The following is a 24,290-nucleotide window of genomic DNA, read 5'->3' on the forward strand; positions in this document are numbered from 1 at the left end:
TTTTTCCCAATTTATTTCTAAATGTGATCGATTTTATGAGGACTCCATTAGCGTTTTCAACTTTAAGTGAAGCTTTAATGGATTCAAAAATGCAAACTTGATAATAAATCGCACAAATTCATAGCAGTAAAGAACCATGGGTATGCACATCTAAGTCTTACAGAAATATAATTCATATATAATAAATCTAAAAAACCAAGGATTAAGTTAGACGAGTATAGCAAATTGTGATTGGAACTAGGATACTTGGATTCAATGGAACAATCCAGTTTTTTCAAGTCAAGTTTTAATAAAGTATGTCATAATGGATTGAAATTTTGTAAGGACTGTCTTTAAGGCATATACAATTCCTGATGTCTAAAACAAGGAAGTATCTCTATCCTAATTCATATAAACAGGGAGTATCTTTATTTTTCAACATTATATACTTGTGGTCATAGTAGACTAATATTTAATGATGGTAAAATTTCAAGTGATTGTCGATAGATGTTTAAAATCACTTCAATTGAAAGATCTGAAGTTCAAGTCAGGGTATCACTTCAATTGAAAGATCTGAAATTCAAGTCATGCTATCAACAAGAATATTAGCAAAAGAGAATTTGGTTAGGTAAGGTGCATTTTCATATATTGTGTCATGCACATCTTACTGCTTTGAGTTATTTGCAATTGCTCCTTTGAAGTATTAATGAATGTTGAGAACTGTGTAAACTTTTTTTAAAGCTTCTTTAACAACTGATGGTTGTAAAATTAGAAATATGTAAAATTAAAAAAATTCATGTTGATTTAATGCTTGTTTGACACTACAAGATGCTTGAGGGGCCATTTTTATTGTGGACTCTTAATTCTTTTTGAATCACATCCAAAATATATGAAATTTTGTCGTGGATTTTGATTTTTGTTATATGTTGTTTGGACTATGGAATGAAAGATGGAGGGCAGTTTTGTTTTGAGGCAAGTGAATTGTCAAGCAAAAGGTGGGGCACTTGGATTCAAAGTCGCCATAGGCATAGGCCAACCTCTTGCAATGTTGATGAAGATGAATCATTTAGTTTCAATTCTCCATCTCTAATATTATACCGTCTTTCCTTTGTTTATTTTTTTCCTTAAATTTGAATATTTGGATAAGTTGTATTTTTTTTTTTTTTTTTGAATGTGGGGGTTGTATTTTTTTTGTTGGTGCTATGATATTAATGTTGGGATTCTAATTAATTTCTAGATTTTGACACATAAGGTATTGGATTCATAAAATTGAAGATTATATGACCTATTAGTCACTGTTTTTTGAAAATATGTCCCAGTTCTTCCTGGGGTCAACTCATTCTGACTCAATTGACATGTCTGGTACATAAGTTTCTCTAGGTCAATGAGGACGCCTAGTATTTTGACTTGACAGTACCTATATCATTCGTATAGCTGAAGTTTATCTCTTTCAAGTGCTTTGTTGCGATCTTCGGCAGGCTCTTGTTACTTTGTGCAAACAATTCAATTCAAGCCTTGAATTATTTTGTATTACAATTGGAAATTGTCTTGAATGTATTTTTAGAATTTGAAAAAGATGATGATTGGAGAATGTAGGAATTGCTGCATCAAGAAGATACTTGCATAGAAATAGCATTTTAGAGACACAAGGGATCAATTCTTTAGAGGTGGGTCTCTAGGTAGTTTCATCTACAAAATTAAAATCATGACTTGTGGTCCCTCCCGTTTTATTTTAATTTCATCATATTCACCCTTGTAGTTAAACAAAATTGTTGCAAAGATCACTCACACTGATACTGCTATCTTGGAATTGGAGTTGAAGCTTGGGTTTATTTCTGCCCATGATTACCGGAATCTCTCTAGCCAATCTTGGCACTTGACATAACAGAGCAACTTTCAATTTGATTATAGTAATAGAAGGGGAGTCGGAAGCAAGTGACCAGAAAGGGCGGCTGAACTTGCTTATGCAACAGCACGAGATAAAGACTGCAAAGTCCACCTTGACCTAGCTGAAAGAGCAATTGCTACCGCCTTCCACTCGAAAACGGAGTGATCTTCTCTGTATCTAACCTGAACAACAAGACTTTTTCTACCCTCCACCCAGGCTTAGAGGAACTCGAACTCTTACCGCTTATCGTTGTAAACTATATATCTCATATCACTGAGTACTCTGTGTAGGGTTGGACTCCACGCCTACTCTTATATTGTCTCTTCTAAAGTCAATTCTACATGGCAATACATACAACATACATATGTATGGACCCACATTGCATTCACACGCACGCACTTGTATTCTACACGGCAATATATACAACCTACGTCAGAATTGTCATATTCTCATCGCTAACTTCCTACACTTCATTAAATTTCAGCTTGGGATTGACATTGGTTAATTGACAATTGCAAGGGGTGTGGTCAGTCTTGTTCTTGGTAACCTGAACAATCTGGTAATAGAAATGGCATTTCTGATTCGGGTAACTCGACTACATCTTCATTTTTCAATACTGTTAAAGCATACGATTCTTGTTTGATTCTTCATTGGTGAGGTTATACCGGTTGAACTTGCTCCTTTATAATCCCCAACTTATCAACACGAGGAGCTCCCCGAATTCCTTCTCGGGAAATGTCGTGACTTAATCATTTAGATGCCTTAAAATTTGTTTTGATAAAATGACGATTCTCAACTGGACAATCTTGCGTCTACCATTTCCTTATAGGTCCCATCCCTTGCCCAGTGATCAAGTTGATGGTGACTGAGATTGAATGTTCTACAAACTATCTCACATTTGTAATTCTTTTATTTAATTAAATTCTGAAGTTGGAATTTGAGATTCTTAGGAAGGAAAAGCAGTGTTAATAATTTGTAAAGATAGTCTCCCTAATTGGAGCTCATGCTTCATACTTTGTGTGATGGTAAATTAAATTAATTTCATTACTTTATCATTTAATTGCTATTTCCTAGAAGAATCCGTATGGAACGAAGAAGGTTGTACCGTGAAGGGGAAATCTGTGGCAGCATTTGCAAAACGCTGACGTGAAATAGTTTTCATGAAATATTAATTTTTTCTCTAAGAGGCCATCATATCAATTTAACTAGTGGGTACTCAAAGTAAAATTCAAATATGTGCTAGAGACAATGGGTGTTCTAGAACTTAGTGGGTGCTCAAAGTAATTAGATGAATATAATAAATAAAAAAACTTTTTATAAGAAAATTAACATATTGCGACAGCCAGTCTACCGTCTTTATAGGTGGTGTTAAGAAATTGTTCGTGATATAGCAACGGTCACAGTTGTAGCTATAAGAATCTGCAGAGTTGGTAAAACTGATTTTCCAACCCATTTTTTTTTTAAAATTGGTCTACAACAACGGTCTTTTACAATGGTGGCTGTCACTAAAACTATATTTGCGACAGGCTTTTGCGATGCGCAACAATAGTCACTATGGCCGTTGCTATATCTTTCAACAACGTTTTATAATGCTTTTAGCGTTGGCCTTGAGCCTTGGTAAAGGTCAATTTTCTTGTAGTTATATAAGATGTTTGAAACCAGTCTGTTAATTAGAAATAATGAATCCGGTTGAAATATTTCCTTGATCAACTAAAAAGTAAGAAAACCAAAGAAAAAAAATGGATTGGGCAAGCACTTAATTGCAAGAATGTGTTTACATGGAAAATTCTAGGGCAAATAACTTTATACACCTTAATATAGGATTTTCTTATCAAATGATGATCCATTGTATTTGAATAGGGTTGTATTTCATCTCTATCAAAGTAGCAAATTCAATGCTTTTGAAAGAGATCAATTCCCCTAAGAATAGATCATTGTCACTAAATACCAAAAATGCATATATACTAGTAGCTAAATGGGCTCCTGGATTAAAAGTGACACCATGTATAAGATTAAGGTTCCAATATTGTCTCCAATCAATTGAATTTTTTTTTTCTTGTTTTGTGAAAAATAAAATACTGTGATTACTTTTTTTTGATAAGTAGTAATTCATTCATAAACAAAACTAGGCCAGTCGAGATGACTGACCTAGCAAGACCTTACATCGGAGGACTACTCATAAGGAATACAACAAATCCCATCCCAATTAAAAATAAAATCCTCGAAGAAAACTCCCCTAAACTCTTTGAATACTTTGGACCAGAAAAAGATAAGACCCACAATGGATATAATTGTATCTCTACAATCTTTCTGCTTCCCCTCGAATATACGCCTATTTCTCTCAAGCCATACTCCCCAACAGATTGCAAATGGTGTAATACTCCACAACAATCTCTTTGTACCACCAAACGAATAGCCAATTGAAGACCAACAACTGAAGAGTTCTTTTAATGTTTGTGGTAGACAGGATATAACTCCATACAAGTTCAAAAAGTGTGTCCATATGTCATGTGCAAACTTACAATGAAGAAGAAGATGATCCGAAGATTCTCCATTGTCCATACATAGCACACAGCAACTCGCCCCGCACAAACCACGACGCATCAGAAAATCCACCGTTTGAATTCTTCCTAAGGACGCCGTCCAAGTAAAGAAAGCAACTTTACTTGGTACTCTAGGACCCCAAATCGACACGTGAGGAAAGGAAATATCTCCATTATCGCATAGGGAGTGATAAAACGAGCGCACCGAAAACTTCCCATCCTTACTTGCCATCCACACTTGTAGACACCCCAATTTGCACGAACCCATTAGGAAAATTCATATTTCTTCAAATTGATTTCAGTTTATGACTTAAGCCTCTCAATAGGCCCGCATTGCCACTTGGCATCATCTTCATGCATGCATGCATCATGTTATATAGTTTGCATGCTCAACCTTGTCCCTAACCCACTCCCAATTCGTGTTCATTTTCAATTAACCGATCCATTCTAAACCCATAACCTAAATCCATTACCTAGCCCAACCTAAGCCTAAAACCCAATATCATTCTAAACCCATAACCTAAATCCATTTTCTAGCCCAACCTAAGCCCAAGACAAAATCCATTCTCTAAGCCCAATATCAAACCCACTCCAAGTCCATCCTCTCACCCCTTCATAAGATGACACATGTTGACACCTCATAAGCCCTCAATATCCAATGCATCATCTAATTGGAGGGTCAACTTCCTTTTTGTGTAAACTCAAGAATGCCCTTCTCAAAAGGTTTAGTCAAACCAAAAAAGGTTGTTTGGTCTTTGGTAATAATCCATAAAGGTGAGGGAACTTCCCATTATGCCCTCAAAAGGTGGGAATCTTCAAGTACATACATAGAGTTCTCCCATTGGTCCATTTCAAAATTATACTTCCACCCTTGCTTTATTTGTTATTTACAAATGAACCAAAGTCTACTTTTCACCTACCACTTTACCTTTACACATGTCATCCTCCTATTCACCCTCCCAAATGTGCTTTTGTTTTTCCATTGGTCCATTTCAAAACTATACTTCCACCCTTGCTTTATTTGTTATTTACAAATAAACCAAGATCTACTTTTTACCTACCACTCCACCTTTACACATGTCACTCCCCCATTCACCTTCCCAAAAGTACTTTTGTTCTCTCACCTCTATTTACCAAAAAACCAAGGATCAAAGCATGCTTTTAGGGTTTCTTCACAAATGTCATCTTTACCCTCATACAAATGGAAAATCCAAAAAGAAATAACCTAAATCTCATGTCCATTTTCTTCATTTTTAGGGTTGGACCACTTTATCCCCCAAAGTCCTCCAAAAACTCTATAAATACCATCATTTTCTATGAACAACTCATGCTCTCAAGCCCCCATCTCTCAACCTAAAACTCTACAAAAATTCCTACTCATTCTCTCATCTTCTAAACTTCAACTCAACCCTCAATCATCTCATTCATCTCTCAAGCCTACTCTTCAAGGTTCAAGTTCATTAAGGGACAAGGTGGGGATAAGATGTAGTTATTTATTTTAAAGCTTGCATCTTCTTATTCTAATCCTCTATTTTATTTTCTCGTTTAGAAATCCTTTAGGATGTAATGCACACCCTCTCCCATCCCCGGTTGATTGGACTAAGGTTCGATCGAAAGGATGGGGGTTGAAGCCCTTTTCATCCCAATCTCACGCATCATCTTGTACACAATGCACACACTCACTTATGCATGGCAATGATGAAGAAACGTGTCACCCTCTTGATGGGGTGAAACACTAAGTTTCTAGCCATGCATACATACATCATGGTTGTGACTTCAAGGGAACTCCATTATGGAGTCTCTCTAAGAGTTCAAACCAACATTCATTTCATAAATGCAATGTGACTACATGGGTCATTCTCTTCCATAGAATGCCCCCTTAATGTCACTTTAAAATCAAAACCCTTTGTTAAGGGAACATTCCACTTAATGCACACACCACTCTTACCATATATTCTCATGCATTTTAATATTTGTTTTTTTGAATTTTTTACAAAATAAAATGGCCAAGCAAGGTAACCACCTTTGGTGGAGAGGATGGGGTGCCTAACACCTTCCCCATCCTCTAACCGGACCTCCTTACCTAGATCTTAAGTAGACCTTGTCCTTTCCAACAAATGAGAGTCACTACAATGCCATGGAAAAAATAATTTTCAAAATGATCAATTCGGGTGCCCATTCACACCCATTTCTAAAAAAAGAATGGTGGCGACTCCAAACAATGTAGTATTGAAGTTCATTGTGAACATTTCATGTCTACAACACTCTCTCATCTTCCCTTCCCGAACGAAATTCTAAGCGTGAAGCTCCATCTACTAATCTAACAACATCTTCAAGTTCCAAATTGTCGAGACCTCTCCGAAGCCCAAGGTCCCATGCACATTCTCCTTCTATAGATCGTCGGACTGATGTGATTGGACTCCCTTTTTTTGAGGATAAGGAATACAAGTTCGGAAATACCTCCATAAGTGATCGGTTTTCGCACCAAATATCTTCCCAAAATCTTACCCGGTTACCTTGACCCACTTTGAATTTAATTCTCGGATTGAACATCGACATGCTCTTCATGATACCTTTCCACATCCCACAACCATGGGGATGTCTAACTGACCCGCTTTCCCACCCTGTCCGTTTAGTGCCAAACTTTCCTTCTACAACTTGTCTCCACAGACTATCACCGTCAGTCCTAAACTTCCAAAGCCATTTTCCCTTCAATGCCAAATTCATTATCCCGAGTCTTCTAATTCCGAGGCCACCATACTTCTTGTCCGAGCAAACCTGTCTCCAACTAACTAGATGATGTTTCCTACTCCCAACTCTATCATGCCAAAGAAAGTTGCGAAAAAGCTTATCTAGTCTTAGTTCCACACTTCGGGGCATTGAGAGTAAAGAAAGAAAGTAGACTGGGATACTAGATAGGACACTTTTTATCAGCGTCAATTTGCCCCCCTTGGAGAGATAATTAGCTTGCCACGCTGCTAGTTTCCTCTCAACCCTTTCTACTATCGGATCCCAGATCTCCACCCTTCTATATTGGGCCCCTAGCGGCAACCCCAAATAAGTGGACGGTAAACTGCCCACTTTCCAACCCATCGAGGCCGCGAGAAGAGTGAGACGTCTAACCATGCCCACCGGAAAAATCTTGTTTTTCTTCATATTTACTGGTATACCTGACACCGCTTCGAAACAACATAACATTCCACTTAGTCTCCTTGTCTGCTCTATAGAGTCATCTAAGAAAATTAGTGTATCGTCCGCAAATTGGAGATGTGAAACAGTAACATTAGATCTTACTGAGAATCCGCAAAAAAGCCATTCGATACCCCTCTTTCCATCATCTTTCCAAGCATTTCTGCCACAATAATAAACAAGAATGGGGATAAAGGATCCCCTTGTCGAAGGCCTCTAGTACTCCTGAAAAAGCCGTGGGGTGATCCATTCACCAAAATCAAGAAGGAGGGGGAAGACACGCATGTCATGACCCAGGATATCCATTTTTTACCAAAACCCATTCTCCCCAGCATGTATTCCAAGAACTGCCAACTAACGTGATCATAAGCCTTCTCAAGATCCACCTTACAAACCACCCCTGTTTTGCCAGACTTCAATCTAGAGTCGATATACTTATTTGCTATTAAAACCCCATCTAAAATCTGCCTCCCTTTAATGAACGCACTTTGGTTACCCCCTATTAACCCTTGGATAACACCTTTTAATCTTTTCGCAAGGATGCTCGTGATAATTTTGTAACTAGTGTTCACCAAACTGATTGGTCTTAGATCTTTGATATCTTCAGTCCCCATCACTTTAGGCATCAGAGCGATAAAAATGCAGTTAGAGCCGAGGTCTAATACTCCATTTCTAAAGAATTCCTCAATTATCGCGAAGAAATCACCTTTGATGATCTCCCAACAAGATTTGTAGAATTCCACAGGAAAACCATCTGGACCAGGAGCTTTATCACTCTTCATGCTTGAGATAACACCCCAAATCTCATCCTCATCAACCGGCCTTTCCATCCAAACCCGTTGAACTTCAGAGACTCTATTGAATTGCAACAGATCGGGTTTTGGTCTGATATAAGATTCGTCGGTGTACAACTTCGAGTAGAAGTCTACGATTCCTTTGGCGACCGCCACTTCTCCCTCCAAGCATTCCCCATTTACAAATATTCTTGTAATGCGATTGCTCCTATTTCGAGCATTGGCCATGCCGTGAAAGAACTTCGTGTTGCCATCCCCTTCCTTAAGCCATCTCACTCTGGATTTCTGTTTCCAACTAATCTCTTCCATCAGTGCCAACCTTTGATATTTCTCACGAAGATTCATTCTCATTGTCCTGTCTTCTATAGAAATCGGGTTCAACTCTTCAATTCGGTCTATCTCCTCAATTCTCCCTAAAACTTCTTTTTTTTGCACGTCCACCTTGCCAAAAGACTCCTTATTCCATTCTTTTAGCACCGCCTTTAGGGCCTTCAACTTTTTCCTAAACACCTCCCCTGCTTTTCCTGTAACAACAAAACTCCTCCACCAATCTGCTACCATCTCCTTAAAATTAGGGTGTTTCAACCACATAGTTTCAAAACGAAACGGAATAGGTCCCCTCCCAAATGGCCCTGCCTCTAATTGAATAGGGCAGTGGTCTGACACGGGATTTGGGATAGCCGTCTGAGAGAGCTGACAGAACAACAAAGCCCAATCATCTGAAATAAGAAACCTGTCTAACCTGTTAAGAGTGGGTACATCATGACGGTTAGACCAAGTGAAGCTTCTGCCCTGCAAGGGAATATCCACTAACTTGTTTCGATTCACAAATTCCCCAAATCTCCTCATCTTAGTAGTAATCATCGATCCCCCTTGTCTTTCACAAGTGAATCTTATGACATTAAAGTCTCCCCCCAAGCACCACGGACGGTTCCAATACGTTCCCACATCATCCAATTCCTCCCAGAATTGCTTGCGTTCCCACTCTTTAGTAGGGCCATACACACCCGAAAACACCCAATTGACTTCCTTCCCAACACACTTGCATAATATTGACACAAAAAAGGCACCCACCAACGAATCTTCAACCACGATCATCTCCTTATCCCATAACACCCAAACTCCCCCTACTGTCCCATTAGCTGCTAGATACTTCCACCCCATGTTCCGGCCACCCCATATGTCTTGTAGAATCACCTTGTTCACTTGATTCAACTTCGTTTCTTGTAAGGTTACAATGTGAGGTTTAAATGATTGTAGGATTGCTTTAACCGAAGCCCTTTTATTCCTATCATTAAGCCCTCGCACATTCCAAGATATAATTCTAATCGACATTTGTCCCATTGAGTTTTCTCCCACTTCGTAAAACTAGAGATGCGTCGGCCTTAACTGTAGCCCCTGATTTTTGCAACTCCTGGACCTCTTTAGCTAACCTTACCCTTAGTTTCTTCACCCTGTTTTCATCCACCACCTCCAACCTTTCCTCTACGTAGATGTCCTTGTTGACTCACTAGTACCCAAGTGTTCTATGGTTTATAAAAGAAAAACTTTGTGGGACTTAAAATTATTATCTTGACCTATTGTTTGAGAATAAGATGCATAGTATAAATTAAGATGCATGCTACACAATAGGTCATTGTTAATCTATCTCATCACAAATGCTAGGTTAATTGGGATGGAGAAGTGCATATTTAGTATATATCATCAATTATCATCTTCAATAAAGAGAAAATCGATCACTTAGAATTTGAGTTCAAATAGTTGAGTGATTTATGTCAATTAGGATTGTTATATTAAATTAACATTTTATACATTGGTCCATGAAACCACAATAAACACCCTATTAGGTTTCATATAATTATCATCTAAAACCGAGAAATTTACTCCAATATCATAGAGGATTTTCTGTTTAGAGCCATTTGGAAGGTGTGACATGAGACAGTGGAAAATTCCTTTGATTTGAATAGAAAATCAAAGTAATTTACTCATCAAAAGAATAAAAACACAACAAAACAAAAGCAAAAGATTAGAGGCTAGATAGACTATTTATTACTTCAACAACATATAGCTAATAGAAACCCAACATTTAGAGTAACAAAACATCATACAAATTGCTACATATGGCCATGCCCATTCATCATATGGATCTCCTTGTAACCCTAACCTTCAAGCCATGATTCATGTGAAGTATTATAGAATTTTTTGGGGTCACAGGATGACCTTCCACCACTTCAAAATTGTATTTATAAATCAGGATTGCCGCAACCAACTTGATCTGAGTGAAAGCGATGTCCTTACCTAGGCAAGTTCTGGGTCCTGAATTGAATGCTATGAACTTATTGGATGGCTCATACCTGATTCCCCCTTTCTCGGAAATCCATCTCTCCGGTTTGAATTCCAAGCAATCTTTTCCCCATATCCCCTCCATCCTTCCCATTGCATAAAGACATGGCAAGATCCTCGTTTTTGGATCAACTCTATGGCCACTAGGAAGGGTATCTGAACACAAAGGGGTCTTGTGTTCATATGGTACTGCTGGGAAGAGTCGTAGAGCTTCACAGAAGGCTCCATGTAAATAAACCAGCCCTCCTAACTCTTCCATGTCAAACATCGTCACCTTGTTTGCTTCACTCACTGATGAGTTCAATGACTTGAGTTCTTCAATAATCTTAATTTTCACCAACGCGTTAGTTGAAACAAGCCAGAAAAACCAGGTGAGAGATGCACTGACTGTGTCACTTCCTGCAAGCATGAGATTCAATATTGTATCTCTCAAAAACTTATCAGATTTCGGTCCCGAAGGTTCAACTTCCTCCTCCATGTATGATGATAACAAATCCATACCCTTATCATCTTCTTCTTGTCGTTGTTCTTTGTTTCTTGCACTTTTGCTTAGTTGTTCTCGTTTTATAGAGATACACTGGGCCAGGTAATCATCAAGGATATCACAAGCTTTATTCATTTTCTTTTCTAACCCGATTCCTAGCCACCTTTTCAATTTCCAAAGGCTGTTTGGCCCCATATTTCGATAAAATATCACCTCTTGAACATCATTGAAGGCCTCTAGGAACGGAATATTTGGCAATTCATTCGAGAGGCAGCCAGGGTCGACACCAGACAACAACACACTCGTACTATCAAACGTGAATCGTTTAAATAAGTCTTGCAAGTCCACCACAAGGCCTTCTTTGGAGACATGATCAAGAATGGGGATCAACCCATTCTCCACCTTTTCCCAACTAGTCTTCTGCAAAAACCGTTGGAATTTGTGATTTTTAATGAGAGAAATGGCCACTTTTCTTTGGGTTCTCCATGAATCATCATCTGAATTAAAAATTCCATCTCCCAAAACATCAAAAATCTCCTTATATTCCGACCCTTTGGGGTAATTTGAGAAGTTCGTGCTCATGATATAGCGGATGTCTAACGGATCGCTAGTAAGGACCAGATTCATGTTAGTGAACCATGGTCCTCTGAACAGAAAGGTGCCCCCACTCAATGCTAAAACTTGTGTGCTCCAATCGTGAATGTGGTGGACGTTAACAAGAATGGCGGGGAGCATTCCAGTGAGAGGCCAATTCGTCGGGAGGCCCTTGTTCTTCAGATGACTAAGAAATAAGAAACATAAAATTGCCAAGAGTATCTCTGCATACCCCATGAAGCCCATTATCACCATTGGAGCTGTTAAATTATCTCACCATGGGAATGCATATAATAAGATCATTTTTCTTTTTGGTTACGGTGATTGGTGGGTCCTAAGAGGTGCTGATAACAAATACCTAAGGGCGTAGGTTACACTATTAAATCAGCAACCACCTAAATATCTCACATTGTGTGCATTAAAAACCAAAGGGGACAATTATCAACAAAAAAAAAAAACTATTAAAAAGAATATTTTATAAAAATAATAATAATTTTACAGAATTTATCAAAACCAACCACAATCTACCCTTTAAGAGCCAAATTTTTTCTTTTCATTTGGGCATGTTGTTGTAAACGAATGTGACATGGACTTAATAAGGGTTTTTTTGATAGAGTGCCCCTTAACTATTGGACGAAAACATAATAAGTCTGTTCATTAAAAGTAACGAATTCACCTCCGGCTAAATCTTCACAAAATACATATAAAATAATGGCCAAACAAACACCCGAATCGAAAGTTATGCTTAAATATGATGTTTCCAAAAATGTGTAATGTTGCAATTAAAAATAAACCAAAGGAATAAGAAGTACTACATTTATAAGATAGACTTACTATTTCTGAATATCTCTAACGAATGTGGTTCCTCTCTTTAGAATCCATATAAAAATTAAGAATAAAGAACTTATTAGTTAGTACTTAGTTGAACCAGAATCGATAGTGGAAATTAAGGCATGAGTCCAACTCGTTATCCTAAGGCAAAATTGTCAGATGCTACAAATTAAGTTGATTGGATGTATACTCTCAGGATTCAACAATCTTTTAGGATCAGAGAAGTTAGCAATACTGCAACTAGGGCTACAACCTAGACGGGCTAGCCCGAACTCAACTCGGGCTCAACCTGATTGATGGGCGAGCTTGGATTGAGTAATGTAGAAAATGAGTTGAGTCTGGGTTGGAATATCTTAACCCGACCTCAATTCTGGTTGAACTCGGGTAGAGGGTTTAGGCAACCCAAATCCTAAGCTACATATTAATATATAAATATTTTCATATTAGTTATACATTTTTATTTATTTTTAAAATAATTTTTAATTATTCTTTCTTATAACTAAGGAAAAAAAATTGACTTTTCTTTCAATTTGATTAATTCCATTACTATATATATGGGTCGGTTCCGTAGACCCCCATTACGACTCACATTGCGACACACTGTTTTGTCTTATATGGGCAAAAATGTTTGGAATGGGCTGATTTTTTGTGAGGATGATCACTATGGTGAGGAGATCATCCTTGCCAAAAATCAGCTCATTATAAAACTTCTAGCCCCATGTTTACAAATTGAAAAATTTTAGACCGTCCAATTTTTGTAAATCAATTTTGATGGGGTTAGAAGTTTTGGAATGGGATGATTTTTTTCAAAGATGATCCCCTCATCACAGAGATCATTCTCACAAAAAATCAGCCCATTCCAAACATTTTTTCCCATATAAGACAAACAGTGTGTCGCAATATGAGTCGTAATGGGGGTCATAGGAACCCCACCATCTATATATATATACATACATAGATTTCTTGAAGATGAATAGTAATTTCATTAATGGTACTATTTATATTATTTTGGCTTGCAAATAATTGGAAATTATTAATGTGGGCTTTGGTTTACTTATTTTGTCTAAATATTCTTTCTATGATGTATTTGGAGGTTGCAATTTTGTTTACTCCATTACTCAATTACCTAATATACATAAAACATTTAATAATTGAACCAGATTGGTAGGAATTAGGAAAGGTGTGGGGTCTAATTTATAAATGATTGAAAAGTATGTATTAATATTAATAGATATTTCTCCCTTTCAATGATTGAGAGTAATGGTGTCAATGGGCACCCGATTACCTAATGTACCCGAAATCGATTAGTCGATTTTGGATCTACCATTATTATGGGAGTTACCCCAGTCAATTTTTACTCATTATGCAAATCTGACAATGAGTCTGTAGATACTCCATTTTTGCAACTGCACAATTCAACAATTCTTCATCCGGTTGTTGTGGATTCCTAATGGTGAGCACAGAATATGTGAAAAGTCGAAAGCTTGTAAAAAGTTCTCTTCTGATTTCTTCCAATTCCCTCTACTTCTTTTCTAGTCCTCGTGATTTTATCTCTCTCTTGGCATGCTCGACCTAGAAATTACACATGCTTAAGATCGCTATACTCTACACTCGATTTAGCAAGTATATATGTTTAGGTTCACCACACATTTTGATAATTTAAAGACCTCGCAATGTTAGAAAAATGTGACCTTGAGTTTTAGAAATAATCACATTGGACCTGAAAGAAGCTTCTCGTCAAAATTCAAAAAATAAATAAAATAACAAAAATACCCCTCGTGAGTTCCACACCTCTGAAATGTCTCAAAAATATCTTCATTAGTCTCAAAATGTAATTTCGAGTCTAACGAGACTAAAATTGATGAAAATAGATAATTTTACAATGAGTTATAAAAAGAATCAAAATGTCCTTCAATATTCGATTTTTACTTAGAAACCTCGATTCCTAGGAAACATTACCAAAAATAAACTTCTAACAACATTCACACACATAAAAAAAAAAACTTACAAACTCCCCTCTATGCTCTTGGGACGGCTGAACTCTCTCTTTTTCTCACTCTCACAACCTCTCTATTACAGCACCCTCACAGATCTTATCTCCATCATCTTTCAGTCATCTTTTCTACCTCATCTTTCAGTCATTCCATTAACAAACCAACCATTCTTTCCCTATAAATCACCTCTCAATCACCTTCTCTTTTCATCTCTTTATTTTCCTTCTTTCACGAACCTAACCCGACACACACATAAGAGCATACGCCTCTTCTCCACACCCACGCACACATTCTCTCTCTCTCTCTCTCTCTCTCTCTCTCTCTCTCTCTCTCTCTCAGCAACAACAACAAAAATTGAAAAAAGGAAGAAGGAGATGACAAGGAGACTCGCGACATCGAATGGAAAATAAGATAATAAAAGAGAAGAGAAGAAGAATGGAGAAAAGGAAGAATCTAACTTACCTGGATAGAAGCCCCACGGACTCATCATCCTTTTTTCCTGTCTTGTTCGGCCAGAAGCCCATAAATCACATCATCGTTCTTCATCTTCTTTTTTTGCTCCACCAGCAACAATAACCTTCATCTTCCTCTCTAATTATCTCCACCCAATACCATTGGCAATCCCCTCGATAACTATTAATAGTAGCCCCATAGCACATCTTCCATACATTCATAGCAACCCCATAGCTGCCCCAATAGTCCCTTTCCTCTTCCCTTTTAACACCCCAAAACAACCCTAATAGTTCCCTTTCCTCCTTTCTTTTAACACCGCATAATTACTCCAACAATCCATATTCCTTTTATCTTCGACGCCCCTAATAGCAGTCCCAACAATTCATTTTTCTTTTCTCTTTGACACCCCAAAATAGCCCCCTAACACTTTCCCCCATTCCATTCAATTTTTCAACCTAAATACCCCCAGAACGTCACATTTTTTTTAGTTATAACGCACTCAACTTCAACCTCATTTTCACACTCATAGTCGCATCATCCCTATCTCTCAACACAATTCTCTCTCTTTGGGTTCGGACGAGACATGTTCCTAATTTGCCATCATTCTTGAAAGTTCTGAGGAATATTCCATAACAGACACACCGTGTATATTGTTAATTTTTTCTAGTTGTTGCTTAACTATCTAAGGAATCAATATAGTTAACATCATCCCAATCGCCTCATTGGGCTCAAGGTAAGGATTTCTTTGATTTTCATTCTATATCATGTCACTTTCCAAGTTGGTAATTATAGTGCTTAGGAATTATGACTGTTTTGGTAATTATTTATACATGCACATGATGACATTTTAATCGATTTGATAATTATTCATGCATGTTATGATGATTACTCATTTGAAAATTATGAATGCATGAATATTGACTTAATTTGGAGAATTATATATATGCATGTGATATTCCTATCCATTTTGATAATTTTATGCACACGATACTTTTATTAATTTCTGTAATTTTATGTATGGGATATGCTTACTAATTTAAAAATTGTATGCATGTAATGGTGTACTAATTTGAAAATTTTGTGCATGTGATATAATTACCAATTTGAACATTTTATGAATGTAACATGTTTACCAATTTCGAAACTTATTTATGCATGTGATATTTTTTTATTGGCTTTGGAATTAATTAGCATGTGGTATTGCTTACCAAATTGGAAATTATTCATGTGATATTTAGATGAAATTGGAAAGTATTCATGTGATGATGTATTCACTTGTTTGGAAATTAATTGTGCGTGTGACGATATGCTTACTTGATTGGAAAATTATTTATGTGGATTTTTATCTATTTAGAATTTGTTTGTTTGCACACATGATATTTACCAATTTGGAGATAATTTGTACATATGATATCTACCGATTTAGGAATTTACTTGTGCACAAATTAATGATAATAAGTGGACCATAGTTTGATCACAGTCTTCCTCATTTGACCTAAGGATTTTGTTGGATCATAGTAGAGATCGATCACCTCGATTGGGCAGGTTCAGTGCCTAATATCTTCTGAAACTCGTAATCTAGTCCCTTACCCTAATCTCTTCCCCTTTGACCAACCCGATCTATTTTTGGAATTATCTATGGTTCCTAGACCTAAACTAGGTGACGACTCCTTATTTCCTAACTCCCCTAATTATCAGTAGATACATTTTATTTTAAAAAGTAAAAAAAGTCTCGAAGGCGCTTTCAAAATCTATTCACCATTGTTCATTTATTGTCTTTTCTCATAAAAGATTAAAATCTAGTCATATTTCTTATCTCTTTAATATTTATTAGTACTTCCCCAGTGTTAGGATATGATGTTATATATTTTGTCATTCACTTATATATTTTCATGAAACATAAAATCTCTAGTCTTTGAATCTAACATATATCTCAAGATTGATTTGTCATAATCATTCTCATATTATTCAAGAAGTTAAAAAGCATACCTTGCGCCATTGCAATCCAAAATAAAATATGTGACTTGTTGTGCAAGTAAACGAACTTTCCCTTTGATTATTCTATTCTAGACTCACCTTCTCCTCTTTGCTCTATTATTTGGATCAACCGAAATTTTCTGTTCTTGATGGATTTTAGTCACAAAAATCTTGGAGAGAGTCTTCACATTTTTATTCTTTTATGGTTGTATAACCATTGATTAATTGTTAACCTTATAGGATAGTCTTCAAGGAAGAATCTAACTCTAAATGATATGTTGCATGTACCCGACATCTGGAAAAATCTTGTATCTCGATCATTACTTAGTAAGAAGGGTTTTAAATTGATTTTTGAATCTGTCAAATTTGTATTTACTAAGAATGGGATGTATGTGGGCAAATGGTATTTGACCGATAGTATGTTTAAACTGGATGTAATGACTATTGTACTCAAAGTTTTTAATATTAATAAAATCGATTCTTCTGCTTACATGTTTGAGTTACCTAATGTCTGGCACAATAGATTAGGGTATGTTAATAATGGTTATTTAAAAAGATTAACTAATTTAGGATTGTTGCATAACTTTATTTTTTATGTTAATCATAAATGTGAAATTTGTGTGGAATCTAAGTTTTTAAAACAATCTTTCAAATCTATTGAAAGAAATTTTAAACATTTAGATTTAATACATAATAGTCTTTATGATCTAAAATATGTTCAAACTAGATGAGGTAAAAAGTATTTCATTACTTTTATTGATGACTGCACAAGATATAGTTATATGTACTTACTTAAAAGTAAAGATAAAGCTTTAGACATGTTCATTATTTATAAAAATGAGATTGAGAATCAACTTAATAAAAAGATTAAAGTCCAGAGAACAAATCGAGGTTGTGAATATGATTCATTACCTTTTGATAAGTTATCTGCACAACATGGAATTATTCATCAAACAACAACATCATACATGCTTCAACAAAATGGAATTGTTGAAAGGAAAAATTGAATATTAAAAAAAAATGTTGAATGCGATACTAATTAATTCTAGTTTACCACAAAACTTGTGAGAGAAGCTTTGATTTTCACAAATTACATTCTTAACAAAATACCCCACAATAAAATTAATAAGACGTCTTATGAATTATGGAAAAACAAAATACCTTCGAATAAATTCTTGAAAGCGTGGGTGGTACCTAGCAAAAGTAGTTATCACAGTTCCTAAAACAACCAAGTTAGGACGTAAGACTAGTGACTACATATTTATTGATTATGCCAATAATAATAGTGCATATCATTTTCTTATGTATAAATCATATGTGACTAATGTGCAACAAAATATAATCATTAAATCACAAGATGTAGTATTTTTTGAAAATAAGTTTCCTTCCAAACTTGTAGATGATGTACATTCTAATAAAAGAACATAGGATATTACATCAAATGATGATTATGATAATAATATAAATTATGATAATGAACTAAGGAGCAGTGAAGAGTGTAAGGATTTCTACGTCATTCGATTTAGATTTTTTAATTTATTTGTTAAAAAATAAACCCTAAAATTATAAGGATGTCATATCCACACCTGAAGCACCATATTAGAAAGAAGTTGTGAATAGTGAGATTGAATCCATTATGCAAAATCATACATGAGAACTAATAAGTCTTCCACCAATAAGCAAATCAATAAATTGCAAATGAATCTTTAAGCGAAAAATGAAACCCGATGATTCCATTAATAAATACAAGGCAAGACTTGTTGTCAAAGAATTCAAACAAAAAGAAAGTTTAGATTATTTTGATACATATTCACCTATTAGGAGAATAACATCTATTCGGATGTTAATAGCAATTAATATTTTATATAAACTTGAAATACATCAAATGGATATGAAAATAAAATTTTTAAATGGTGAATTAAATGAAAAATTTTATATGGAGCAACTAGAAGGGTTCATTGTCACAGGATAAGAAAAGAAAATTTGCCAACTTATCAAATTACTTTATAAATTTAAAAAAACGCCCAAGCAATGACATGAAAATTTTGACAGTGTTATGATAAAAAATGGGTTCAAAATCAATGAGTGTGATAAGTGTATCCACTATAAAAATATTTGATAAGGTCCTAATAATTCAATTTTGGGATCGTAATTCCACGAATATTATCAAGTATAAATGTAAATTCTTATAAATAATAGCAAAATATATGAAAATTTCAAATTAATGAAGCTAATGAGAATTTCTTGCTAATTACAGGTAAATAAGGTGCATTCAGAAATCAACAAATCATATAACAAATGTTGTTACAATGTACAAGCAAAAAGAAAGCATCGAACAAAATCTCAAAAAACTTCGTCGCCACGTCACCGCTCCTTGGTGGCACCCTAATGCTCCGCGCCGACCTCGAGGAATCTTACCTCGAGATTTGTACTGAAGTTTCTAAATGGTTCGGTAGTTGTAACTGAATGGTCCTTTCGAATCAAATCAAACAAAAATCTGACCCGACAACCCAATCATGAATGTTATAAATTGAGGGGTTGTCCCTAGAAGAAGGTGTCCTTGAGGATCATCTCTATTTTCTTTTAGTGTAAATTTTCTGTAATTTTTTATAGTTTCTTTGATTTTTTTAGAGAACTCTTGATTGTAGTGAGAACATCAAGAGTAATTGAATTAGTTTCCCTCATTAGTTCTCATTGTAATTCTTTTGAGAAGCCATCAAAGAAAAAATCAAAAGTGTAGCTTCATCTTACATCATCTTCTTCATCTTGTATCATCTTCTTCATTTTGTATTGTTGCAACTATGAACCTTACAATTAGTGGCCAAACTCTCATTAGAGAGGTCAAGAATGCCAGAGCAAGTTCATCCCTCTAATATAATTTTAATTCTATATTCTAACTTTACATGTTAATTATTCTAAAAATTCTCCTATGATTAGATGATCTAACTTACTTTTTTATTCAAACTTTGATAGTTATTGCTTAGATAAGTTCAAGAATGGCTATGCTCTGTGAAGAATTTAAATATAAGTTAGGCAATCTCAATTAAATCAGGATTTTCATAAATAATCTTTGGTTACTTTCGATAATTAAACTGCTCCACCTTTCGATCCATGAGCAATGACTTGCTACATAGATTGAGTTATTTTTAGAATTAATATGTATTATGGATGGTTTGCAAAGGCTGAATTGAATTCTCTAAACCCCATTTCTTATATCTTAAATCTTTATTTCCTGTTTCAATTTCCATTACAAGTTAATTTCTATTTTCTATTGTGTTACAAATCTGTTTTGTTTTTAAACTAATCTGTTTTCAATTTTGTTTTAGTTCTCAATTTGAATGAACATTTAAATCTTCATTGTCCCTGTGGAATGAATCTGACTTACCCAAAGTTCATATTTTAATCTCTATCTTTGCAATTTACACATCAAGTTTTTACATCGATCAATATTGATAATGCATGTGTCATTCTTTGTCTTTATGTGGATGATATGCTTATTATGGGGACTAATAAGAATATCATTAGATCTACTAAAAGAATGTTGACCAGTAACTTCAATATGAAGGATTTTGGTATAGTTGATGTTATTCGTGGAATTAAAATTACAAGAACTTTAGATGAACTAATTTTATCTCAATCACATTATATTGAGAATATATTAAAGAAATTCAAAAAGTTTGATATTAGCCATGTTAAAATACCTTTTGACCCTAGAATAATTTAAAGAAAAATATTGATCCTAGCATACCTCAACTAGAATATTTTTGGATAATAAGCAGTCTAATGTATATTTACACAAGATCGAATATTGCTTACTCGATCAAAAAATTGAGTAGATGTACGAATAACCATAGAATTACTCATTGAGAAGCATTAGTTAGGATTTTGAGATACTTGAAGTACACCATAGAATATGGATTGTAATATAATAGATATTCAGTTGTACTTGAATAAAACAGTAATGTAATTAGATATCAGACTCTAAAGAGTCAAAGTCCACCAGTGATTATGTATTTATACTTTGTGGTACAATCGTTTCATAGAAATCCTCGAAACAAACGTGTATAACACATTCCACAATGGAATCCGAATTTATTGTTTTAGATAAAACAAGTAAAGAAGTGGAATGACTTCATCATTTTCTTAGAGGATATTCCATTATGAGAAAAACCTGTGTTTATAATTTGTGTACATTGTGATAATCAAGCAGCTATTGCCCGAACACAGAATTTTGTTTATAACGGGAAGTCATGACTTATACGTCGTAAATACAACACCATTAGACAATTACTCTCAAATGGAGTTATTTCTATTGATTTTATAAAGTCTAAAAAAACCTTGCAAATCTACTTACTAAAGGTATGTGTAAAGAGCAAATATATCATATATCAAGAGAAATGGGATTAAAGCCTATAATTATGACTCACCTCAATGAAAATCTTACCTAGCAATTAAAGATCCAATGTATTAGGTTCAATAAGAAATCTAAGTGTGAGTGACTCAATCGATAGCACTAAAAAGATTTTCTTCTACCAATTTTTGTAATGCATTAAGTGTTGTCTGAAACAAGTATTTAGGATAAACTAAGCTTGTAATAATACATATATCTTCTATTTACAAGTGAGGTACAACAGGGTACTCTTAATATGATCACCTATGTGAGTATAGAAATGGGTCGATTCTATAAGAATCTTAAAATATTTGATTCTCTAGAGCATTCATGAATCTAGGATTGTTCATGACCAAAATGAACACAATTGTAAGAACTTACTATGATTGAAAAGGAAATGTATGAAGTCTGTTATCTTGATTTACATGAAATATTGAATAGTTCAAAACTTATATTCACTACTTAGTCTAGTAAATCCAATAAACTTTTACAAATGAAAGTTCAAAGGCACAACCTACTTCTCTTGATGTAGTACATTTTCTATTGTATTCTCTGTAGTTTTTAGAATATTTTATCGTATTCCTTATCTAATTTTGATTTTCTCCATTCATGTGGGGGATTGTTGGATTAATGTGGGATTTATCCTAATGTTTGAATGGAAGTGGAAGAAAAGTTAAAGTTAAAGTAAAAAAAATGAAAGTAAGAGTTAAATGATTTGTTTATAAGTTGTGTAAAATTTTAGTCCCACATCGAATAGAAACAACTAAAGAGTGCAACCATTATATAGAAGCTCTCACATAGTATAGTAAGTATAAGAAAGATATGGGTCAAGCCCACGTGCACGTAAGGGCCTATGGGATCTAAAAGGATTTGGACCCATTGGTCTAAAAAACCTTGGTGAGTGTATGCGCATGGGATGCACTCGTAGAAGGGAAGCAAATTGTCAGAGTTAAACCTCATGTGGGTGCACATGAAAGGTCTACTTTTGCTAAAACTTTGACTATTTTAAGAAATTCAAGTAGAGTCAATGAGTTACAACTTGTGACTATTCTAAGAAATTCAAGTAGAATCAACTCATGACTGTTCTAAAAGACACAAATGGTGTTTCAACTCTACAGACATGTGTATTTATTCACAACCCAAACTCTACAGACGTGTGTCTGTTTGAAAGTCACAACCCTTTTCAATAGTCTTGGTGACTATCCAAAGAAACACTTCTAATTCTATAAATTTTCATGTGTTCCCTTTTTTGCATTCATTTAATTTTCGAGTTATTACTTGCATAGTACTCTTCTGTTTTCAAGATATTTTTTCATGTATCCTTGATAATAAAATTTACAGTACAAATTTAATTGTATGTGTACACTAGGAATGCTGCTTTGTACACATGTAAAACGTTGTATCCTGGGAGACAAACGTCCAAAGACTGTTAGCATATCATATGGGTGAAATGTGTCTTAAGGCTATTGTGTCCAATACAAGCTTCACTCATTTCAATATTAAGATAATATTTTTACGGTATTTATAATTTATTTTGTTATTTTATTTCACATCATTTTTTTATTTATTTTTCTCACATCACAGAAATAAAACCAATCACCTCTACCCGCCTGTATTGAATGGCATTCCTAATTTACAAAGGTACCATGATTAGTTACAAAACTACTCTATGTTTGACATGTCAAGCGAATCTGTGAGCACTTTGAGCAAAATATGACTCTTTTCTTCACACTCATCTCATCACAAGAAGGTGATGAGTTGTTTTTTGCTCATAGACTCCTTAGCACTTGCCACGTCAAGCATATAAGGGTAGTTTTGTAACTAAAGAGAGTATTTTTGTAAATTAGGATTGCCATTCCATAGACGTGGGTACATGTGATTGGTGGATTCCAGAATGTGCTTGATCTACCCATACTCCACTCTCTCTCCTAATAAGTTTATGGAAAATGCTGGAATGACACAAACGGAGACTCAAAGGTGACAAAAATGATATGATGGTGTGCACACATTACCGTAGATGCTTTTTACTCGATCGTATCTTACAAAAAAATATATATAGTAATGTGCACAACACCACGAGTTTTTGTCACCCTTGTATCTCCCTTTGTGTCACCTCAGCACAACTCTTATCTTATTAATAGAAAATAAAGATGACTAGGGGTCAGGCCAGACTTTCATGTCTTGAATATTTATCGACAAGGGACAAGTAATTCCCAACAGTGCAAAGAGGTCGACCGATCATTAATTTACTCGTGGGTTTGCAAAGTCAACAGTGCCAAGCCTATCTCTATCTTCTCTGCCTCATAATACGTGGCATTCAATGTGCTTGATCAAAACCTTTCATGAATTGAAGGGTTAAATGGTTGAAGTCGAACAAACTATCCCCAGAGCCTAGTGGTAGCCTAACCAATAGCTATTGACCAATGATTACTTTTTGCGATTCTAAAATCATTGTAGGGCTTAATACTCTCGTCGGAATCCATATCTACACTTTTGAAATCAAGAGATGAGTGTCAAAAGCAAGTTCATATTAATTTCAAAAAAAAATCTAAATAGAAATTAGATAATCAGTACTTATAATTAGAGTCAAAGAGATCACGAGTAAAATCAATCACACGAAAATAGAGCATGAGTAGAGATGATGAGAAAAGTGGAGTGCAAGCAGAGAATAAAAGATTAATGGTTTTGTGCACGTCAACAACGAATGAATTTTGAGTGGGTTCTTTCAAGTCAATTTATCGTGACTTATTATTATTACTATTCTCCACCACCACCACCCTGTGGGCTCATGTGGATTGTCATATTAATTCAAAAAAGACACTTCAACCCTT

At 35.1% G+C, this 24,290-nt stretch overlaps 1 pseudogene; it reads right to left on the reverse strand.

Moving 5' to 3' along the window:
• Positions 1 to 10,327: 10,327 nt before the first annotated feature.
• LOC147406733 (alkane hydroxylase MAH1 pseudogene) lies at positions 10,328 to 12,228 on the reverse strand (annotated as a pseudogene).
• Between the last annotated feature and the right edge of the window lie 12,062 nt (positions 12,229 to 24,290).

This window comes from Akebia trifoliata, chromosome 3 (assembly GCF_017979445.1).
Source record: "Akebia trifoliata isolate Shusen 1 chromosome 3, ASM1797944v1, whole genome shotgun sequence".
Lineage (NCBI taxonomy): Eukaryota > Viridiplantae > Streptophyta > Magnoliopsida > Ranunculales > Lardizabalaceae > Akebia > Akebia trifoliata.